The 15535-nt window shown below is 43.0% G+C and overlaps 1 non-coding gene and 1 pseudogene across 1 annotated transcript; both read right to left on the bottom strand.

Annotated features, from left to right (window-relative positions):
• Positions 1–755: 755 nt before the first annotated feature.
• On the bottom strand, positions 756–919 carry LOC121190128. Its single transcript, XR_005894926.1, has one exon. It is a non-coding gene; the product is annotated as a U1 spliceosomal RNA (small nuclear RNA).
• A 477-nt stretch (positions 920–1396) lies between these two features.
• Positions 1397–1515, bottom strand: LOC121190127 (annotated as a pseudogene).
• Positions 1516–15535: the final 14020 nt, after the last annotated feature.

The following is a 15535-nucleotide window of genomic DNA, read 5'->3' on the forward strand; positions in this document are numbered from 1 at the left end:
TCCAGCGGTTCATTTCCAGAAGAGAAAGCGCTGCAGATGAAGCCGAGCGGAGGAAGAAATCCCAGTGTGAACGCTGCTGATGAACACAAGAGCTGGAGACTCTGGTTCAGGACTGACAGCAGGACTAATGTGGACAAGTCCAACTCGTTTCATTCAGCTCCACAACCATGATTTGTCACATGGAGTGAAGTGAAGCCAGTGAAGAGGAGGGGAATGGGAGGAGGAAGCAACACAAAGTGTTTGCTGGTCTCTGATGGGATCTTAGCCAGCAGTTTGTCTCTGTGTTATTCTGTCTCTGCACCGTTAAACATTCATACTCAGGTGGACAGTCACAGTGGACACTGTCTAATGTCCAAAGGGAAAAAAAAGGTCTTTTATCTCATATTAAAGCTGTGTGATGTGTCACTGACACTGACCATGTGTAGTTTAAATACATGCGTACAAGTTTATTTTCCTTAAGAGAGAAGATGAGCTGATTAATGCAGGAAACTTGAGAAACATGAGTCAGACTCAAGTAAGTCACTTTAGGGGCTCTGTAGAGAAGTGAGACAGCTGATTCTCAGAGACAAGTCAGGTCTGGTTCATGTTGGTCAAACTGGTCAGGTGGAGGAAATGTAAATGCCGCTTTGTGGACAGACTGCAAAAGTTGACATATAACTCCAAATCAACAAAGCCACCTCATGAGATGGAGAGTCTTCAACAGGTTAGCACATGGGCATTCCTGACACATTGTGTTTTCTTCTACACGCACATATCAGGGGAGAGCGCGAACGCAGTCCCCCACTACCAGAAATTATGCAGTCGAAATTCCTACATTTGGGGAATTCGCAGGGGTCAGCACAGCCGGAGTGCAATGGCTGAGCCTCACCCTGGGTGAACCACCTTGTTGATCATGGTATCTCCCCTGCCAGGTAAGTATGAGCTGCAGTTGGAAGAGAGCGGGTGGTGGTCACCAGGCACAGCGCTCTGGCTGACACAATCCCACATTTCAGTGCCTTGAGCATCAGCTCCCCTTTGCCTGTTACGTTTATGGCTGAAAAGACACAAACACTGCTGCAAATAGGCTGCGACGTGCGGCAAACGCACTTTGTTGGATCCACCCATCATGCACTGCTCTGCCAAAAACAAAGGAACACTGTGTGAAATGCCACTAGTCAAGCTGTCTCTTGGGAAAGAAAGCAAAGGCCCACGTGGAACACTTTTCTTGTCTCAAAGACGCCAGCATCCCCTCCAACGCCAGAGAGCTTCTGCAGAGCAACACTGCCGTTTTGTGGACAGACTGCAAAAGTTGACATATAACTCCAAATCAACAAAGCCACCTCACAAGATGGAGATGAACCACACTAGTTTAGGGATGATATTTTTTGTTTATTCTGAATTAAAACTGGAGATAAAAGGCTTATAGCACCTAGTATTCCCAGGTGGTGTCCCATCCAAGTTCTAACCAGGCCCTACTCTACTTATCTTCTGAGATCAGGCGAGATCGGGCGTGCCCAGGGTGGTATGGCCGTAAGCAACACCAATCCATGTAAAAAACCTCTTTATACATGCTAAAACGCCACTAACAAATCCAATGTTTAATAGAGACAATAATCATCTCGATTTCTCTACAAATCCAAGCACCAGAAGCAATCAAAAATCACCTTATCCACCTGATGAGAATTCTCTGACTATCCATCATCTGATAAAGGCTGTTACTGAGTCTGATCACTTATAGGTCCATTCCTGTCCAACATTTTGTAAGATGTAAGATGTAAGATGGAAATATTTAAAACAGCTACTTTTTGTGTGTGTGCCCAAACACTTTTGGGGCTGAACATCGTGTTCTTGTGTGCTTAAATATCACATCAAGTTAACAAACAAATCATCTGAACAAAACATTTCACTAAATGAACTAAACACTGACATGAACTACTAACATGTACTGACTTACTGAAAACCTTGGAGCTGATCTGGACTTTCCTGTAGTGTCCTCTTGTCCTTGTAACAGCAGTAGCTCCTCCCTTCCTTGTCAATAATTGTGCAGAAATATCTGAGTGCTTCTTTCTTCCTAAATCATAAGCAAGTCCTGTCCAGTCCAACTGTTTCTGCTCCTGTTTGACTTCTGAACTTGTCTCTGGCTGTGTGTCCACTTACTGCAGCCTGTGACATCAGACTGTAGAATGTTGATACATCAAAGGCATCAAAGGACAAACACACTCACACACACACACATACTGGTACTTATATCTTTGTGAGGACACTCTCTGGCATAATGCATTCCCTCGCCCTAACCTCTCTCTCTCTTAGCATCTCAGACCTATGTCAGTACCTGTGCCTCTGTCAAAGACCTGTACACACATAAAGTCATGTATTCATGTGGTCATCTGTGAATGTGTGTTTGATGAGTGCAAAGTGAAAATGCAGCATGAACCTTGTTTTTGTAAAAGCTTCTCTTGTTTCCTTTGCTTCTTACAACTGTATATTTTTCAAGCATCATCTGTCATATTGAAGAAATAAGTTCATTCAGTAGCGTTATTTCTTTTTTTATTGTCATCATGTACAGTGGACTGGTAACCTCGCTCACAGCTGCTTCTTAGTTACACAGTTTACATTTCCTGATTTGAGAGGAATACACTGTGCAGGGTGTGTGGAGGAAACAAAGCCGTAGCTCCCTCAGAGAGGATCAATGAATGAGGCCAACTGATTGTTTGTATAATAACCATCTGTGGTTATACACCTGAGAGCAGAATGATAAATGAATGACATCTACTTTGCACCTATGTTGCTGGGACAAAAGATGATGAAAGAATGATGAAGAATTATTTTCTTTCTGGTGAAGAACAGATTGAATATGGAGGCTCCATTGGACATAATAGCTGTTTATCAAAGGGCTGCTGGTGTCAATATTATGTGTTGATTTTTCTAAACATTGGTTTAATAAGAATCTCTCTGCAATGTGAAACCAATTTTGTGGGAAGGCTGAGTTACCTTGAAGCATTTCACCACCTGACAGCAGCAAAGCTGGAGCCTTTTTTCATCTGTCTGATGATTTAACAAACTGATATTGAAGGGTCACTTCACTGCTACAGACGGCTCCTCTATGGCTCTGATTTGTCTGCTAAATAAAGCTGTTTGACAGTTGATTTAAACACCATGTACAGTTCAGCAGCTCTGAGGAGAAGAAGTGAATCAGTGTCCAGTGTCCAGTGTCTTTGTCTCTGTCTTCTGTGAGCCAGTGGAGGAGTTTCTGTGGATGAAGATACTGAATGTTAGTTGGAACATCTGCACAGATTATAGTACAATGTGACTCACAGGGAAATACATCAGATCAATGAAGCAGATGCATCATAAAGCAATAAAACTGTCAATTGTATCAATGTCAATGTTTCAGTATATAGAGTTTTTCTTGTCAGTGAGATTCTGAATAATTTTCAGTGTTGAAAAGTTAAAACGCTTTCAACAGTAGTTTTCAACATCAGTTCTAAAATCTGCAGACTAACACCGAGGCCACAGAGTTTTCTCCGAAAATAAAGTTGCTGTGAGCATCTTTTGTATTTTCAGAGAAGCTCACCAGGGAGTCCAGAACTGTACCAAGGCATCTGAAGTTTTCCTCAGCTTCAGCATGTTGGCTATCAAGTGAAACTGGCTCTGTGTTCACATCTTGTTTTGTACTGATAAATAATTATTTATTGATTTCCAGCTGGCTAATGAAACAGCATGTTTGAAAGTTGACAGTAAAGTGTCCATCACCTCAGAGGATGTTTTTTTTTTTCTGATTTGTTGTTGTTGTTCCAGATGGTTGAACATTGACACCAACAGTCCCTTCAAAGATCCCATTATTCTGTGTTGACTGGCTGTGGATCATCTTTCTTCCTCCTTTAACTCTTCTATGAACAGTTACTGCAGCTGGTGTCTCTGTCCACAGCATAGTGAACTCCTGTAAAGGAGAATAAGTGAAGTGGAAAGAGAAGATGGAGACTCACTTCTCTCTCTGCCAGGATATTTAGGATTGTTTCCATTAATGATGAGATCCTGTTCTCTCTGTGGAGTAAAGGCCCAGTGACAGAGACCAACACACTTTAAACTGGATCTGAACCAGAAAGTGATGCTCTGCTCTACAGTCGCTTGGCTCTCAGTCAGAGGCAACGTGTTATTAAAACCAGGTAAATGAGGGAAACTTTCACGGGTTTTACATGATGAAACAATGAAAACCACTGGGATGGAGTCAGCAGAAATAGATAGAGGAGCTCTTTATTCAGGACAGAGACCAACAGCAGAGGAAAGTAGAGCTCCAAGAGTCATTAGCATCAGAGAACAAGTATCACAGAGTGTCTGCAACTTTACTGTGAATCATCCACTGCTGGAGGTCACAGCTCAGAGTGGAGAGAGAGCTGTGTAATGTGCTGTCAGATTCAGAGCTTAAATCAATACACATCTTTTCTCAACTCTCTCCTGATACTGGATGGATGGAAAGTTTGCACTTTCAGACTTTCTACTTGTTTTGTAACTGACAAGAGTCTGTGGAAAATCATGATGCAAAGAGGAAGAACCATAATAACTCTACAAACCCTCTGATCATCCCAACAGCAAATTCACTAATGGACCAGTGTTCACACATTTACAGTGTGAACCATGTGTGAATGCATTACACCATCACACTGAAGCTCCACTCTAGCAGGTGAAAAGTAGCAGCTGACCTGCAGCATGTGGACAGAAGGAGGAATATATCTGTCTACACCCTGCAACAGTAGAGTCAGTGGAGACGAGGCTGCAGTGCAGGAGAACTGGACTTGGGATCTGGGGAAAAAAGGATAGGATGGAAATAAGAGATGATAGAGAGATGACTGTACAACTGTGATTTCATCAATTTGAAGTAACACTGAAAAAATGGAACCATATGAGAAAAATAAAAAGTGTAAACAGTGCTAATTGTTTTGTACTGAAGAGAGAACAGCAGTCGTCTCTGCCTCTTTCCATGGTGCTGACTGAGAGCTTGTTAATGCTTCACTTCACAGTCCACATTGTTTGGAGTTGAGGAAAATCTACAGCAACAGGATTAAAAATAAAGTAGCAACTCTCATAAACCTTCAAATGCTTCTTTTTTAAAACTAATTGTCTTCATCCTGTGTTGCAAATAATAATATGTGTGAACTTCATTATAGAAGCTAATGGGCTCATTATTGGCTAATTGCAGCAGGTTACTGCCATCAGCCTGGAGGCCACTTTATGCTACTTCCAACAGGATTTCAGCAGATACATTAACATGAATGTTGTACACACTCCTATCTGTCAGTAGTTGTGTACAGTTCAGCTGCTGCTGTCCTTGGTGCTGAATTCACCAACCCAGCTGAATGGTCCTGAGTGAACAGTGAACACATGAATATCTCTTTGACCAAAAGCAGCTTCAGTTCCTGCAGACAGTCCCTATGAGGAGTAGTAGTTAGCTGAGTGGAGAAGCACTTTTATTTGTGGAGCATCTATCAAATCAGTCCAGAGTGAGTCCTCAGGGTCTAAAAGATCTCACAGCTTCTTCTCTCAGTCAACACAGCCTCAGATTCACCAACATCAGCTTGACACACTGACATCCAAAGGTTTGCTGGAGGACAGAAACACTGTGGGCTGGAAATGAATTATGAAACAAGGCTCTTAGTGAAGTTCTTTGTTCTTTCTATCCTGTGACAGTGGAAATAAAAAGTTGTGTTGAGTAAATGTCCATCATTTACACTTTACTGTGTTGGACAGTAAATAATAATAATAATGTTTCTTCTGTAGATGTTCTCACTGCAGCTCGAGGGAAGAATAAAAAGTAAAGAAACAGCTTCAGTGGCTCTGACAGAACTAAGTGGAATAAATCTGCTGTCACGCTTGTTTACACACAGATAACTGGCTTTATTCAATGAGACCAACTAGACTGTCTTCACTTTGACCTCTGACATATACTGGAACACCACTGTATATATGGGACTGATCAGCTCCTGTAGATACACTAGAAGGATTTTAGACTGAAAAGACATATATATTTTTATAATACCATCATATATCAAAAGTGGAAAATATGCACTAATGTTATTCACACAAATAATATATGTTTTCTTAATGTGCCAATTTTCCATATGCGCTGTCGTCTTCACCTTTTGTCCTCAGCTCATGTTTTTAGAATTATAAAGGCAGATACTTGAGTCTGACTCATGTTGTTTCCTGCATTAATCAGCTCATCTTCTGTCTTAAGGAAAATAAACTTGCACGCATGTATTTAAACTGCACATGGTCAGTGTCAGTGAACATCACACAGCTTTAATATGTGATAAAAGAACTTTTTTTTCCTCTGGACATTAGACAGTGTCCACTGTGACTGTCCACCTGAGTATGAATGTTTAACGGTGCAGAGACAGAATAACACAGAGACAAACTGCTGGCTAAGATCCCATCAGAGACCAGCAAACACTTTGTGTTGCTTCCTCCTCCCATTCCCCTCCTCTTCACTGGCTTCACTTCTCTCCAGTGGTGGAGGAAGTACTGAAGCTTAGTACTTAAGTAAAAGTACAATTATCCCGCAAAAAATATACTCAAGTGAAAGTGGAAGTACTGCATCAAGAATCTTACTTAAGTAAAAGTACTAAGTACTTACTTTTAAATTTACTTTAAAGTATTTTTTAAAGTAAAAGTACTCATGCAATGGGTTGTCTCAGTGCCGGGGATATTTTTTATTCTTTCTTTTAAATTACTGTATTGATCCCTCCTGGGGAAATTATTCTCTGAATTTCATCCACACCAACTGAACGAAACACACACACACAAGCATTATGCACATGAGCACCATGCACTAGAGACGCTGGGGCAGGGGGCTGCCTAGTGAGGCGCCCGGGGAGCTGGGGAGAATCGGTGCCTTGCTCAGGGGCACCACAGCCATGGTCGCAGAGGCAGGGGAGGCGCGTCTCCTTCACCACCACCGTATCCGTTTTTTTGCGCTTGGTCGAGGGATCGAACCCACGACCCTCGGATCTCAGGCCAGTCCAAAGTCCAAAGCCGCACTCTTAACGTACTGCACCCGCAAATTTGATAAAGAATGTAGATATACTGATTTATGCCTCTGCCTATGTCACCTGCTAAATATGGCCAAAGATGGCTGTCTAATTCTGAGCTGGAGGGCTCAGACTCACGCTCAGCCGACGTTGGCTCTGGGTTCTGTTGATGTCACGTGTCGTTTCTTCTCGCCGGAATCAGGCCAGCCCACTAGCTCGTGCTCCTACCAAATGCGCGCTCTGCCACCATTGGAGGTAACAGAGCCACCTGATAGGCTGGCAATGGCAAACAACGCCTCAACGCAATCAGTCTGTTTTTTTTTTTTATGCAAGATTTTGAGGAAATTATGTTCATAACATGTAACGAGTAACGGCATAAATTGTAGAAATGTAGTGGAGTAGAAAGTACAGATAACTGCTGCGAAATGTAATGGAGTAAAATACAAAGTATGAATTATTATTTTTACTTAAGTAAAGTACAAATACGTAAAAAAAATACTTAAATATAGTAACGAAGTACAAATACTTAGTTACATTCCACCACTGCTCACAGACATGCTGCCAAAAATAGGGGAGTAGATTGTAGGCATAATTGTGGTTCAGTCAGTCTAAGGTGCACTCAACCAAAAAGGATTATTTTTTACTCTTTCTCTCACATACGCACATGCACACAAACACACAAACACACATACTACATTCTGTATATTTACTATGCACACTGCAGACTGTGGCCAGACACACTTATGATCTCAGTAGAGTATAGCTAAGAATAATGTGTGTGTGTATGAGAAGAATGTGGATTAGCATATGATGATATGGAAATAATACTATGTAGACGTAATCCTCAGTGTTTGCTGCAGGGACCCAGAAAACTCCTCCAGCTTTTACACTGACATGGAAAGTAACAAACCACAATACTGTAGACTTATTTAAATATATAAATATTTAAATGTAAATGATTGGTTCTTTGATAGACATCATTGCAACCATTGCATTTTAATCTGCAAAATCTGCTTGTTAGCTCAGTATCTCAGTTTTCCTGAGAGAAGGTGAAATAAAAATCAACCCTGTCTCCGAAAAATTATATTTCTATACAACTGAACTGCAACAGCAAATATGTTAAATAACCTAAATGCAGCAGGTTCAGTTTTCCATAAATATGCGTTTGTTACATTGATACTGACCATAAAGTGTTTATAGACAATTTATTTTCCACAAAAAATATCGTATCTTGCAGAATAACATCTGTTTGTAGTGACCACAGCATTATTCCACTTTTTATGGTCATGTTCAGGCTCTCACAGAGCTTGGTTGAGGTTTAGCAAAGATCATAGTCTGGTTTAATACAGAAAGAGTTCACAGTGACTTCAGACACAGCAGCTGTCTGACTACATTACAAGGTGAATGGAAATGATAACAGAAGCCCAGAAGTGTGAACTCTGGGAACAAACAAAGATCCTGGAGCCACTTTAACACTTGAGCTGTATGTGGATTTGTTCAGTTACTCAAATCAAAACATAAGGATAAAGTAAGAAAAACAGAATAAATGGCTCATTAATTCTAAATGTTCCTTCACATTAATCAGTCACAGATTTTCAATCTCCTCAGCTCAACATCCAGTGAACAGCAGATGTGTGGTGCCTTCTGTTTATGAACTAGAGTACAACTATGACACGTGCTCATGTTCACACGCACAGTTTCAAAAGTTATGTATGTTCTTACAAACATTAGATGTGAGCTACAGATAGATGGAGCCATACTCGTCACTCAGCTTTACATCGGTCTGTGGACAGTAAACAGGTGTCTTTTGGATCTGAATCAGCACCATGGACAGAGACAGTGCAGCACCAGAGGACAGACATGGTTCGACTCTGATGGTTTCACTAAAGACACTGTTTTAATCACACGAGTGAAACCACAAGAACAAAGTGGTTGTATCTCCAAACACACCTGATATTTTGGTTCATGTATGTGCAGCATTGTGAAGGTGTACTCACATTAAGCCATGCTGTGAATGCTGGGACCAACAGAGCCCAATCTGTATGGGTGAATAACAACATCTCCAGTGTCATCTCCCTGAGCATCGGTTCCCCCCAGGGCCGTGTTCTCAGCCCCCTGCTGTTCACCCTGATGACTCATGACTGTCGTCCCAGATACAACACCAATCACTTTGTTAAGTTTGCAGATGATACGACAGTAGTGGGCCTCATCCAGGGCGACGACGAGCTGGCATAGAGGGACTAGGTGAAACACCTGGTGGACTGGTGCAAAGTCAACAACCTGATCCTCGATGTGAACAAGACAAAGGAGATTATTGTTGACTTCAGGAAATCTCAGCCCAGTCATACACCACTCCTCATCAATGACACTGTGGTGGAGGTCGTCAGTAACACTAAGTACCTGAGGGTGCAAATCTCTGACAACCTAACCTGGTCCCTCAACACCACCTCCCTGGTGAAAAAGGCACAGCAGCGCCTACACTTCCTGCGCCGGATGAGGAGAGCCTCCCTCCCCCCTCCCATCCTGACTACCTTCTATAGAGGCACCACTGAGAGTCTGCTGACCAGCTGCATCTCTGTCCGGTTCGGGGCCTGTGTGGGGTCATAGGAAGGCTAAGTTGTTGATTGTCTGACTAGTTATGTTAGGTCATGCAAGGTTGACCTGCAAATGGTGTCATAAACTGTAAAAGGGTCTGGTAAACAGTTGTAAAGTAATTGAACTCAGGGGGTCAAATTCTTGGTGTGCAATGGGGGTGTTGCTTACGATATATAATGAGTTGTTCTGAACTGTTTCTTTAGATCTGTGACAGAAGGTACAGGGTGCGTGTCACAGGTCTCCAGATATCTGCATCTGAATTACCCATATATACTTTGTAAGAATAAAGTGTATTTTTAAATTGGAGAATTTGAGGTTCAGTGATTCCTTCTTATTAATTAAGTTGGGGTGAAGAGAGATAGCAGTTCCCCGACACCTGCAAGGCCTCTGACTGGAAGTCTCTGCAGAGAGTGGTGAATACAGCGGAAAGAATCACTGGGTCCCCGCTCCCCTCCCTCCAGGACACTGGGCGCATGGGCATCCTAGCCAGAACCCAACGCATCTCCTCTGACCCCACCCACCCCCACCATGGACTGTTTTCTATGCTGACCTCTGGTAGGAGGCTCTGCAGCATCCACAGCAGGACGTCCAGGTTCAGAGACAGTTTCATCCCCCTGGCTGTAAGACTGGTCAACACTCACACACAGTAAATAAACTGTATCTACAGTCTGCAATAACCCTCCACCCACCCTCAATGAACCCACACTGGACTATAACATGCTGCTACCTCAGACAGTGCAATATCAGCATCTCACTATGTCACTTTACTGTCTTTACTCTTTCTTTTGTCACTTTAACTCTTGTATTAGAATCTTACATTTTATATTCTAGATTCTGTGAATATATTATTTCTGTATTTTGTATGTCCACCTTACTGTGAGCCAAGGTATTGATATTTCGTTTAATATATACACTGACGGTGTATCTGTTGAATGACAATTAAAAAGTCTAAGTCTAAGGTCTAAGAACAGCCACTATCACTAAAGCTGTGCTGGAGCAGTGCAAGTGTTTCTTCCACTTTACTGCACAGCAAACTGATTTGTTCATCTGAACCACTAATAAAGTGATGCTAACTCACTGAGAAACACATTTCATTTTCTTACAACCTTTTCCTAGTTTTAAAGAAACAGCAAAAAGTTTGCTTTGCATTAGTAGTAACATAACAGCTGTGATGTGGCTGAAAATGATCAGTAAACAGTGAAATAAGGCTGGTATCTGAAAGTCCAAACTGGAACAGAGGAGTGAAAGTAAACCCCAGATCACAGAGGTTCAGGTAGAAGCTGCAAAAGTCTTGAGAGCTGAAAACAGAGAGAATTAAGAATAGAGCTTTCTCTCTAGTCTACAGCATAGACACACAGGAGGGTAGCGACTGCAGACATAGCTAAAGGGAGGAGAATGTCATAGGTTGGCAATGGTTAGCTCTGCTACCAAGCAGGACCAACACAGTGCAATTTGGCACAGCTACCCTGCTAACTCCTGTGAGACTGTAATGGAAATGCATGCCATCACAGCTTATGTGCTAATGGAAAAAGCCCATAATATGCTACTTTTCAGGGCACCTCTGTAACAACCTTAAGCTTCTGAACATCTACCACAACATCCCTAATTCAGTTTCCACTGGAAACATTGATGCCTCTGCCTCCACCTGATTTCCTGTCATCTCTCTACTGTCCATAATAAAGGCACAAAAAACCCAAATCACTTCAAGATATACTCACATTCCCATTTCCACATTCAAAGCACTGGTGTTTGATCTAATTCTTCCTGCTGTCCATACTAGCTGCCAGGAGATCCCTTCTTTAAACAATTTCTGTGGAAATGATAGGCCACAAAATCCACAGTCCTATTTCTGTGCAAATAGTAATTCCAAAATTCATCAGCATTGTTAAACAAAATCAAGTGTGTATCTTCAAATGTTTGTCTTTTAGTGCAGAATTTCCTCTCTGTGTTTCCATCTCTCCACCACAGATTTGCAAGGAAACATTAGGTGTAGAAACACAAAGAGGAGAATTTTGAACTAAAAATACCTGGAAGATAGAAACTTCATCTACTCAGACTGTTGAAGCCTCATGTTTGCTTCTTTTCAACTCTGGAAGTCAACTTTTCCACAGGACAGGGACTGTGGATTTTATGCTCCATCATTTCCATTAGAATTTCTTTAGAAAGGATCTTGTTGCAGACAGTACAGACTTCCTAGAAATCCTTTCCTTTAACACAAACTACAGAGCATCACACCAAAACAAAGACATTGAGCAACCATGAGAATATCTCAAAATTATGATTACCATTAAAAAAAACAAAAAAACAACTCAATATTGTCCATGAATGATAAGCACACAATCAAACCACTGGGCTTATGGGTATGATTATTTGTCGTCCCAGTTTCACAAACATATAATTTGGACAAAACATTTCAAAACATTAACTTCTAAACTAGACACTGACATGAACTACTAACATGTACTGACTTACTGAAAATCTTGGAGCTGATCTGGACTTTCCTGTAGTTTCCTCTTGTCCTTGTAACAGCAGTAGCTCCTCCCTTCCTTGCCAATAATTGTGCAGAAATATCTGAGTGCTTCTTTCTTCCTAAATCATGAGCAAGTCCTGTCCAGTCCAACTGTTTCTGCTCCTGTTTGACTTCTGAACTTGTCTCTGGCTGTGTGTCCACTTACTGCAGCCTGTGACATCAGGCTGTAGAATGTTGATACATCAAAGGCATCAAAGGACAAAAACACACACACACACACACACACACACACACACACACACACACACACACACACAAACAAAACAAAAACTTTCCAAACACCTTCCTGCTTCAAAGTCTATCTGCTGTCTCAGTGGTGACAGTGAGTGAATGAGTGAGTGGGAGTCTCTCATAGTGAGACACTGAAGTTATTTTACATCAAAACAGTAAATTTCCAAATGAAATTTTAAATCCAGTCATGTGATTGAACTGGGATGAGGACAAACAAAATAACCTTATAACTAATATAGTCTTTTACATTTACACATGACGTCTGCTGACCAGGAGTGACTCCAAACCACCACCTCCCTCTTGTGGTGAAACTACAACATTACAATGCCTGTACTGTTTATATAGATAGATAGAGATACTTTATTAATCCCCGTGGGGAAATTCGTTTTCGTTTGTAGCAGCAGTAACAAGGAGACAATAAATACACTCTATAAAGGAAAAAATAAATTTGTAAAAGAAATGCAATATATACAGGAGGGGGTCTTATATACACATAGATACACACACACACACATAGCAGCAGACAATTGCACATATATATATATATATATATATATATATATATATATATATATATATATATACACACACACACATGTATCCACACGTACATATATGTCTACATATACAATATATATATAACAGATATATACAGATAATGTAACTGATATTTATAGCGCACCCTAGAAGATGCATTAGTCCAGGTTTGTGAGCACAGACACAGATGTGTTATAGTGTCTGATGGCGGATGGCAGGAATGACTTCCTGTACCGTTCCTTAGAGCACCCTGGTAGCAGAAGTCTGTTGCTGAAGCTGCTTCCCAGATTGTTCACAGTTTCATGGAGTGGGTGGGAGGGACTGTCCATGATTGTCCTCAGCTTTGACCGCATTCTGTCCCTCGCCACCTCCTCCAGGTTGGCAAGTTTAAAGCCAACAACAGACCCTGGCTTTTTAATGAGTTTATCCAGTCTGTTGGCATCCTTTGCTTTAATGCCAGCACCCCAGCACACCACAGCAAAGAAGATGGTGCTTGCCATTACAGACTGGTAGAACATGTGGAGCATCCTGCTGCAAACACTGAAGGACCTGAGTCTCCTCAGGAAGTAAAGTCTACTCATGGCCTTCCTGTAGACAGCATCAGTGTTTGTGGACCACTCCAGTTTGTTGTCCAGGTGAACTCCAAGGAACTTATAGGAAGTCACTATTTCTACCTCTTTCCCACTAATACAGACAGGAGAGGGCGGGGACTGACTCCTACTAAAGTCCACCACCATCTCCTTTGTCTTGGCCACGTTCAGCTGCAGGTGATTCTCCCCACACCACCTGACAAAACTCTCCACAAGGCCCCTGTACTCATCCTCCACACACCCGACAATGGCTGTGTCATCCGAGTACTTCTGGAGGTGACATAACTCAGAAGAGTACTGGAAGTCAGCCGTGTAGGTGGTGAATAGAAAGGGAGACAGCACAGTTCCCTGAGGAGCCCCCGTGTTGCTCGTCAGGAGGTCAGACACACAGCTCTGCAGCCTCACAAACTGTGGTCGACCTGTCAGGTAGTCCTCAATCCATGAGACAAGGGGAGCCTCCACCTGCATCTTCTCTAATTTAGCACTCAACAGTCTCGGCTGGATGGTGTTGAATGCAGAGGAGAAGTCAAAGAACATGACCCATATTGTGGTGTTCAGTCTGTCCAGGGAAGAGTAAGCCCTCTGCAGCAGGTATATTATTGCATCATCAACTCCCACCTTGGGCTGATATGCAAACTGCAGTGGGTCTTGGTATGGGCTCACCAGGGGTCTGAGGTGTGACAGCACCAGCCGCTCCATGACCTTCATAACATGAGAGGTCAGTGCAATAGGCCTGTAGTCATTCGGTGCCACAGGGTGGTTCTTCTTTGGCACCGGGACCAGGCAGGATGTTTTCCACAGCACTGGAATCCTCTGCAGGTGAAGACTCTGATTGAACAGGTGCTGTAGTACTCCACACAGCTGGCTGGAGCAGTTCTTCAGCACCCGTTGGCTGATGCCGTCAGGTCCAGCAGCCTTTCCCTGGTTGAGCCTCTCCAACTGTCTCCTCACCTGGCTGGATGAGATAGTTAGTCCTATCTGGGGGGAGGGGGAGATGGTTGGGTCTGTTTGGAGAGGGGAGGGGGAGGAAGATGGCGGAGGTGTTAGGGGCCCTGGAAGGTGTGAAGAAGTCCACTGATCACTCAGAGGAGAAGTGGGGGCATAGTTGGGGGAGGGGGAGCTGGAATCAAACCTGTTGAAAAACTGGTTTAACTCATTGGCTCGGTCCACATTCCCTTCAGCTACACATCTTCCTTTCCTCTGGAAACCAGTGATCGCTCTCATTCCACTCCACGCGTCCCTGGTTTGGTTCCTCTCCAGTCTCTCCTCCAGCTTCCTCCTGTAGGCATCCTTACTCTCCTTCAGGCTGTGTTTCAGTTCCTTCTGGACTCTCCTGAGCTCAGTGCGGTCCCCAGCCATGAAGGCCCTCTTCTTATCATTCAGAAGGGCCTTCAGGTCACTTGTCACCCATGGTTTATTGTTAGGGTAACAGCACACCTTCTTGGTGGGGATGGAGTTGTCCGTGCAGAATTTGATGTACTCAGAAACACAGTCAGTTAGTCCATCCAGGTCGTCACCATGTGGTTCATACAGAGCAGGCCAGTCGGTGGTTTCCAGAGCGTCACGCAGGGCGTCCATGGCACCATCAGACCATTTCCTAACAGTCCTCACAGTGACTGGCTGCTGCTGAACCACAGGTGTGTATCATGGGGAGAGCAGGACAAGATTGTGGTCAGACTTGCCCAGTGGAGGGAGTGCAGTGGAGGTGTATGCATTGGTGACATTAGCATAAAGTAAATCGAAAGTCATATTGCCTCTTGTTGTGCACTGGACATACTGATGGAACGTGGGGAGAATGGGAGAGAGACAGGCATGGTTAAAGTCCCCTGTGATGAAAATGAAGGCACCGGGATGTTTAGTCTGCAGGTCGGCTGTGACAGAGTGGATGACGTCACAGGCCGCGTCTGCTTTACCGGTCGGAGGAATATAGACGGTGATGGCGATAACGTTTATAAACTCCCGTGGCAAATAATATGGACGAAGTCCGACAGCAATAAGTTCCACGTCTGGACTGCACACGCGCTCCTTGACGTGGATATGCTCCGGTT

Source organism: Toxotes jaculatrix, chromosome 11, assembly GCF_017976425.1.
Source record: "Toxotes jaculatrix isolate fToxJac2 chromosome 11, fToxJac2.pri, whole genome shotgun sequence".
Taxonomy (NCBI): domain Eukaryota; kingdom Metazoa; phylum Chordata; class Actinopteri; family Toxotidae; genus Toxotes; species Toxotes jaculatrix.